We start from the raw sequence: 9,206 nt of genomic DNA on the forward strand, positions 1-9,206 counted from the left end.
ATTATCATAGTAGCTTTTTTTGTTTGAGGAATGTAGTGGATGTGGTGATTCCATACATTCATCTTTGGCTGTTGACATTTTATACAGAAGAAATCTACCTAGAGCAAACTTTCATCCAAAGGTGTCACATGAGATGATTGTTAACAGTGAAGACTACTTCACTGTTAAGGCAATATTATAAGGTGGTAAATTTGAATTTAACACAATTGTTTTTATGCAGCACCAGTTGAATCCCTCCTAGCCCCAAGAAGATAACTTTTCCTTTCTTTTATTGAAGCTACATTTCCAAGGCCAGTATCTGTCTGTCTAGGAAAAGTGGAAATCAGAAAGATTCTGAGTTTTTGTTTAAATCTGACTCAGTTCAGATTTTTGCTATGTCACTAGTGATGTGATATGGCCAAGTTAATGTATGTTCTGACCTCCAGTTGACAAGGAGGTAACAACTGTCAGAACGGCATGGTGGTACATTCTACTTATATATGTGTGGCTCAGTTTGTGTTCATTCCCTTTCTCTTCTCATCCCTGATGTTCATAGTTGTATGGAGGGGCATGGTGTCAAATTCAGTGCAGCCTAATCTCAAAGATACTGTGAGTTCTGTTCCAAACTACTACAATAAAGTGAATATTGCAATAAAGTCACATGAATTTTTCGGTTTCCCAGTGCAAATAAAAGCTATGTTTACACTATAGTGTAGTCTCTTAAATGTGTGATAGCATTATGTCTTAAAAGTAATGTACATATCTTCATTAAAAACATTTGTTTGGAAATTGGTGCCAATAGGATTATTCAATGAAAAGTTGCCAAAACTCAATTTGCAATAAAACACATGCAAAATATAATAAAGCAAAGCACAATCAAACAAGTGTGCCTGTAAACATTGTTTTATATATATAAACTTACATGGAAATTCTTGTGAATACCGAAGTTTAACAAACCCTGATTGATTAGAGAGAGGAACAAGAGGAAAATCAATATGCAGGTTATGATATGATGATTTAAACAGGATTGCCTGGTTTATGACTATAAAGACAATGGGTTAGGACTAGATAAGTCAGAGTCTCCCCACTTGCATGGCCAATGAAAGGGACTGCATATGATCTCAATTTCTTTCCAGTCTCAGATGTTGAGTTATCAGCCCCCAACAATAATTTTTTCATTCTCTATCTACACAGCCATCCAAATGCTTGTCTAACAGTTTTATCCCATTTTACTTTACCATTTGAATGCAGAGTTCCAAAGAATAGCAAGGAGAGATAAGAAAGCCTTCCTCAGTGATCAATGCAAAGAAATAGAGGAAAACAAAGGAATGGGACCAGAGATCTCTTCAAGAAAATTAGAGACACCAAGGGAACATTTCATGCAAAGATGGGCTCGATAAAGGACAGCAATGGTAGGGACCTAACAGAAGCAGAAGATATTAAGAAGAGGTGGCAAGAATACACAGAAAACTGTACAAAAAATATCTTCATGACCCAGATAATTACGATGGGGTGATCACTCACCTAGAGCCAGACATCTTGGAATGTGAAGTCAAGTGGGCCTTAGAAAGCATCACTATGAACAAAGCTAGTGGAGGTGATGGAATTCCAATTGAGCTATTTCAAATTCTGAAAGATGATGCTGTGAAAGTGCTGCACTCAATATGCCAGCAAATTTGGAAAACTCAGCAGTGGCCACAGGACTGGAAAAGGTCAGTTTTCATTCCATCCCAAAGAAAGGCAATGCCAAAGAATGCTCAAACTACTGCACAATTGCACTCATCTCACACGCTAGTAAAGTAATGCTTAAAATTCTACAAGCCAGGTTTCAGCAATACGTGAACCATGAACTTCCAAATGTTCAAGCTGGTTTTAGAAAAGGCTGAGAACCAGAGATCAAGTTGCCAACATCTGCTGGATCATGGAAAAAGCAAGAGAGTTCCAGAAAAACATCTATTTCTGCTTTATTGACTATGCCAAAGCTGTTGACTGTGTGGATCACAATAAACTGTAGAAAATTCTGAAAGGGATGGGAATACCAGACGACCTGACCTGCCTCCTGAGAAATCTGTATCCAGGTCAGGAAGCAACAGTTAGAACTGGACATGGAACAACAGACTGGTTCCAAGTAGGAAAAGGAATATGTCAAGGCTGTATATTGTCACCCTGCTTATTTAACTTATATGCAGAGTACATCATGAGAAACGCTGGGCTGGAAGAAGCACAAGCTGGAATTAAGATTGCCAGGAGAAACATCAATAACCTCAGATATGCAGAAAGTGAAGAAAAACTAAAGAGCCTCTTGATAAAAGTGAAAGAGGAGAGTGAAAAAGTTGGCTTAAAGCTCAACATTCAGAAAACGAAAATCATGGCATCTGGTCCCATCACTTCATGGTATGGGGAAACAGTGGAAACAGTGGCTGACTTTATTTTTCTGGGCTCCAAAATCACTGCAGATGGTGATAGCAGCCATGAAATTAAAAGACGCTTGCTACTTGGAAGAAAGTTATGACCAACCTAGACAGACAACATATTAAAAAGCAGAGACATTACTTTGCCAACAAAGGTCCGTCTAGTCAAGGCTATGGTTTTTCCAGTAGTCATGTATTGAGAGTTGAACTATAAAGAAAGCTGAGAGCCGAAGAATTGATGCTTTTGAACTGTGGTATTGGAGAAGACTCTTGAGAGTCCCTTGGACTGCAAGGAGATCCAACCAGTCCATCCTAAAGGAGATCAGTCCTGGGTTTTCATTGGAAGGACTGATGTTGAAGCTGAAACTCCAATACTTTGGCCACCTGATTCAAAGAGCTGACTCATTTGAAAAGACCCTGATGCTGGGCATGATTGAGGGCAGGAGGAGAAGGGGATGACAGAGGATGAGATGGTTGGATGGTATCACCAACTCAATGGACATGGGTTTGGGTGGACTCCGGGAGTTGGTGATGGACAGGGAGGCCTGGCGTGCTACGATTCATGTGGTCGCAAAGAGTCGGACATGACTGAGTGACTTCACTTTCACTTTTCACTTTCATTCATTGGAGAAGGAAATGGCAACCCACTCCAGTGTTCTTGCCTGGAGAATTCAAGCGACGGGGGAGCCTGGTGGGCTGCTGTTTATGGGGTCGCACAGAGTCAGACACGACTGAAGTGACTTATTAGCAACAGTCAGATATCAACATGAATCAGCCTCAGGTATACACATGTTCCCTCCGCCTTGAACCTCCTTCCCATCTCCCTCTCCATCCCACCCCTGTTTGAGTTCTTGAGTAATAGAGAAAATTCCCATTGGTTACCTATTTTACATATGGTAATATAAGCTTCCATGTTATTCTCTTCATACATCTTACCCTCTCCTACCCGCCTCATGTCCCTGCCATGTCCATAAGTCTGTTCTCTATGTCTGAAAATGTGGAACACTTCATGAATTTACGTGTCATTTTCGCACAGGAGCCATGCTAATCTTCTCTGTATCATTCTGGTTTTAGTATATGTGCTGCTAAAACGAGCTTTGGAATTTTTTTTTTCTTTTGAAAGGCAAAAGTATTGAAAACTTTCTAAGTTTATTAACCTTAATACTTCTTACTTTTATGGAACACATTGTAAACATCTCAGATCAAATGGAAAGAGAAGTAGGACTAGATAATTATTGCTGTTTTTAGTTCAAAAAGAAACTAAATGGAGGAATACGAAATTGCTTTAAAGATGTTTTTACTCTGACTTTTTTAAAATCACATCTTTAAGCAATGCATACCAACGAATTATAAAGAAATAAATTCCCAACCAGAGTGTACAAAACTGAATTAGTGTACCAGCTGTTCCCTTTTGGCCTTTAGTCATGACAGAAATTAATTATCCCAACAATAATACAAGGAGTGGGCTTTCAATAGACTTCATTTTGGTATTGTCTTTGGATTCTCAAACTACTGAACTATTAATCAAAATTTTATCAGAGCTGAGTCCCCTAAGTGAGAAAAGCAAAGATTGTATAATCATAGAAGTAAAATTCTTCCCACTGAGCAAAAGAAAGAACTATATTTAATTTCTGATCACTTTTTTAATATCCTCTACATCTCCAAGTACATTGGGAATATAGTGAAATCATAATTAGCCAGTTTTTAAGAATGAAATTCATTTATCAAAAAAATTTAAAAAATAGTTCAACTAAAAAAATCAATAGGTCATTTAAGCAAAGTTGCAAAACCAACAGGCCTGAGTGGTTAAATCCCTGTATAGCTTTTAGTAGCCACTCCCAAGTGATGGTTCACAACTTTGAACTAGGCAGAGTTATGATTTCCAAATTTTATCTTTTACTTCTGTATTTCTTAACTTAAAAAAAAAAAGCATGGCCATTTTTTATGATTTCCTCTACTTCTCTAGAATAGAGAAGATTTTGATATCATTCATTCAAATATTGATCTTTGTTTCCCTTTTATGCCTTTAGTTTCTAATTCTGTTTGGTCTATGTTGGGCATCTGTAAGCAGGTAGACCCTTTGGTGGGGCCAGCAATGGTCATTGAACCACATTTGTACTGTTAGATATCAATTCCCAGGAGGTTCAGGAAGTAAAAGTGTCTGTTTCTCCTGGGTTTTGAAATTTGGAGCTTTTTTTCCCCACAATAGCTCTTTCTATCCTCTTTTTCCAGCCCTTTTACCACTTCCCCCTGAGCAGGGAGAGTGAGTGATGAGGTAGAAAGAGCTTTGGGACCACACAGACCTGGGCTTGAGCTAGGTTATGAAGCTTGTTTTTTTCAGCTAAAAAAGAAAACAATACATACTTTCTGGCTTGAAGCAAAGAAAATGTATGTGAAACTTTTGACACGTTATAGACACTGAATAAATGTCAGTTGTTATTGCAGATAATTCAGACAATCCTTTACATAATGTAATCCATCTTTCCATCCCATGATTGCCAATCCATATCTTATTTCCCACTTGATATTAATTTAATTAGTATTTAATGCAACTTTTCTGAACTCCTAGGAAGTAGTAAAATCTAGTAGTACTAAAGTAATTAAATTCCTGATCAATAAATTATCTTTGGGAATATCTTTTTCATTAACAGAATGAATATACTCACTCATCTTAAACATTGACTGATTATCTGAATTTAATAACAGATTTTGTTGTCTTGAGCCAGAAGTTAATAAAGTTTCTTTTGGAAAGAGAGACAAGAAGAGCTTCTTCTGATATCTTTCTAGATTATAGAGCTGGAAGAGATGTCTTAAAAGCATAGTTTTCCCTGTTGTAGAAATACAAGCCTTCAGTCAGTTCAGTTCAGTTCAGTCGCTCAGTCGTGTCTGACTCTGCGACCCCATGAATCACAGCATGCCAGGCCTCCCTGTCCATCACCAACACCTGGAGTTCACTCAGACTCACGTCCATCAAGTCAGTGATGCCATCCAGCCATCTCATCCTCTGTCATCCCCTTTTCCTCCTGCCCCAATCCCTCCCAGCATCAGAGTCTTTTGCAATGAGTCAACTCTTCGCATGAGGTGGCCAAAGTACTGGAGTTTCAGCTTTAGCATCATTCCTTCTAAAGAAATCCCAGGGCTGGGCCATAGGAGCTAAATTGCCTACACCTGCAAAACTAACAGTGCTCCATTGTTAGTTCTCCACTAAAGCCAGGGGATCTGACTCTTAGGTCCTAGTCATAGGGTTGACCAGGCTTCCCTGGTGGCTCAGTTGGTAAAGAATCTGCCTGCAGTGCAGGAAGCTGCCTGCAGGAGACCATGGGTTTGGTCCCTGGGTCAGGAAGATCCCCTGGAGAAGGAAATTGTAACCCACTCCAGTATTCTTGCCTGGGAAATCCCAAGGACAGGGGAGCCTGAAGGGCTACTGTCCATGGAGCCTCAAGAATCAGACATGACTTAGTGACTAAACCACCACCACTACTAGGGTTGACCACAGGCAAACACCATATCTACTATTGGAAGAAAGTTCCCAAGTGTGACCTAGATGAGGGTAGGCTTTAATTCATCTCTGATCCCAATCTTTGTTAAATATTCTAAAATACTGTGTAAACATCCTTCACCTCTGAGAATCAGAGATTAATTTGTCTAATTTAGAAAACTAAAAATTCTGTGTCCTTTTGCTCCTTCAGTTCAGTACAGTTCAGTCATTCAGTCGTGTCTGACTCTTTGGGACCCCATAAATTGCAGCACGCCAGGCCTCCCTGTCCATCACCAACTCCTGGAGTTCACTCACACTCACATCCATTGAGTCAGTGATGCCATCCAGCCATCTCATCCTCTGTCATCCCCTTCTCCTCCTGCCCCCAATCCCTCCCAGCATCAGAGTCTTTAACAATGAGTCAACTCTTCGCATGAAGTGGCCAAAGTACTGGAGTTTCAGCTTTAGCATCATTCCTTCCAAAGAACACCCAGGACTGATCTCCCTTAGGATGGACTGGTTGGATCTCCTTGCAGTCCAAGGGACTCTCAAGAGTCTTGCTTGGGGCTGGTGCACTGGGATGACCCAGAGGGATGGTATGGGGAGGGAGGTGGGAGGGGGGTTCAGGATGGGGAACACGTGTACACCTGTAGTGGATTCATGTTGATGAATGGCAAAACCAATACAATATTGTAAAGTAATTAGCCTCCAATTAAAATAAATAAATTTAAATTAAAAAAAAAAAGCATCAATTCTTCGGCACTCAGCTTTCTTCACAGTCCAACTCTCACATCCATACATGACTACTGGAAAAAGCACAGCCTTGACTAGAAGGACCTTGGTTGGCAAAGTAATGTTTCTGCTTTTCAATATGCTATCTAGGTTGGTCATAACTTTCCTTCCAAGGAGTAAGCATCTTTTAATTTCATGGCTGCAGTCACCATCTGCAGTGATTTTGGAGCCCAAAAAAATAAAGTCTGATACTGTTTTCACTGTTTCCCCATCTATTTCCCATGAAGTGATGGGACCGGATGCCATGATCTTCATTTTCTGTATGTTGAGCTTTAAGCCAACTTTTTCACTCTCCTCCTTCACTTTCATCAAGAGGGTTTTTAGTTCCTCTTCACTTTTTGCCATAAGGCTGGTCTCATCTGCATATCTGAGGTTATGGATATTTCTCCTGGCAATCTTGATTCCAGCTTGTGTTTCTTCCAGCCCAGCGTTTCTCATGATGTACTCTGCATATAAATTAAATAAGCAGAGTGACAATATACAGCTTATTTTATTTTTACTTTCTTTATTCCTTGGCTGCATTGATTATTCTTTTAGCCAAATTTCATGGCACCTCTGGATACTTGTGAATGTTCTTTTCTTTTTGTGGTCACGAATATTTATATTTCCTTTATTTTAATTTTTAGTAGTGGACTTACAGGTCTTACAGGTACATAAAAAATTATGTTTATGTTTTTACCTACAAACACTCCAGAGAAAGCACAGCTATTTCTTAAGGCAAATGTAGCTGTGTATATATGTTTTCAATTTTTCTCTGCACAAAAGGTTAAAATCTTCTATGAGTTTGACAGTTAGCATAAGAAATAAGGATCTCTGTAGTCTACAAAAATATCAACTTCAGTGAAAGGAAGATTACTATGATGTGGAACATTCAGGTTATAGTCTTATCTTTTTTTTCTGTGACCTTATTTCTAACATATGGTTTTATATTATTTCTAACATAAGTCATAAAATTTATGTTTATTTAATCAAAAACAAGGTGATTGGTCTTGATAAACTGTTCTCAAAGTTGTTTAGACTTCAGAAGTTTTGTAAATCAGTATTATTTTGAGGAATATGTATCTATTTAATTCCATCAAACTAATGGATAACAGATTTTTAATTAGGTTATATAGTAAATCACAACCACTGAAAGTATTTAGTGTACACATTCAATTAGTCACAAAACAATAGTAAAAGAAGAAATTATTAAATGACCAAAGTTTATAAAAATGATAGGAAAAAATATTTAAAATTCCAAGTATTTTCCTCTGGCTAAATACTTTCTTTACATAGAAGAAAATACCAGAGTCCAATGTTAAATTTCAACACTTTTCCAAAGTGTTAAAGGCTAGGATTCTTAAAAAGCTCTGTTTAAGAACTTCTGGATATATCTACAAGCTCTAAGATGTCTGAAATACTTCTTGTTGGAAGATTGCATCTTCTGATTTTAATTGCTTTTCAGTTGTATAAACTAGGTAGGCATTTTATATCTTATTGTAAATGCTAATTCAAATGGGATAACCACTGAAATGGAAACTTGGTTCAGGTACAAATTATAATCTGGACCAAAGCTTCTGGAACACAGTGCTTTCTTCCAGTGCTACTCAGATGTCTCCATGGAAACACTCCTCCCACAGAGAGTAAAGGTGCACCCCAGGGTTTGAGTATTTTGAGGCCCATTATAGGTGCATATCTTTGAATCCTACTTTGAGAATTATGTAAAAAAAATGTATGTAAAATTTTAAAAATTACTTATCATCAGAAAAACCCCTACAGTTTGAACTGAATTCGGATGGCTGTACTCTTTCTCCTGAGACCCGCTGCTCTGTGGGGGGTTGGGAGGTAGGAGTGCACATCCTCCAATTTGCCATCCTCATCCTGGCTCAGGACTTCTTTTTATCTATCTAGCAGAGAACCACCATCAAAATATCACTACGAGGAAAGAGAAAATTACCATTTGGCTACAGTAAAAATACCTGTAGCCCTGTTACAAACTAATTACCACAAGCAGGGAAAATTAAAAATAAGACTTTGTTAATTGTCAGGGTTTGTGTCCAGATTAAACACTAGACTGCCTGCATTCATGTGTTGATTCAGTTCCTAGGTGACTCATTATGTAACCTTGGGATAGTAGCTTTTAGTGGGAATGGAAATACAATGTAATGGAATGTAATGGAAATGGAAATTCCATTGTAATGGAAATACAATGTAAATTCTTTTAAACAAGAAGGATATCCTATTTTGCAATGACTGAATCCTGGGTGAAGGGAACTGGTAAAAGACAAAGGAAAGAGACACAGTTGAAAAAGGATGTTAATTAATGCATATTCTTTCTCAAGGTAGTATTTATGATGTATACCAAGCTGCTGTTGAAATATTTTAACCCTCCTGAAACATTCTGAATATTCAGATAATTGAAATTATAAATCTCCTGTATTTTGAATTAGATAATTACCTCGAGCTTTCATTTTACTCTCCTTGTTCAAATCAAAACTAAATGTTTAAGATACACTGTCTTGTTTCCAAAAAATGAGAAGGAGAAATGAGGGAAAACTTTGCCTATT

The 9,206-nt window shown here is 38.1% G+C and overlaps 1 non-coding gene across 1 annotated transcript; it reads right to left on the bottom strand.

Moving 5' to 3' along the window:
- Positions 1 to 3,381: 3,381 nt before the first annotated feature.
- LOC113894861 lies at positions 3,382 to 3,484 on the bottom strand. Its single transcript, XR_003511698.1, has one exon. It is a non-coding gene; the product is annotated as a U6 spliceosomal RNA (small nuclear RNA).
- Positions 3,485 to 9,206: the final 5,722 nt, after the last annotated feature.

This window comes from Bos indicus x Bos taurus, chromosome 6 (genome assembly GCF_003369695.1).
Source record: "Bos indicus x Bos taurus breed Angus x Brahman F1 hybrid chromosome 6, Bos_hybrid_MaternalHap_v2.0, whole genome shotgun sequence".
NCBI lineage: Eukaryota > Metazoa > Chordata > Mammalia > Artiodactyla > Bovidae > Bos > Bos indicus x Bos taurus.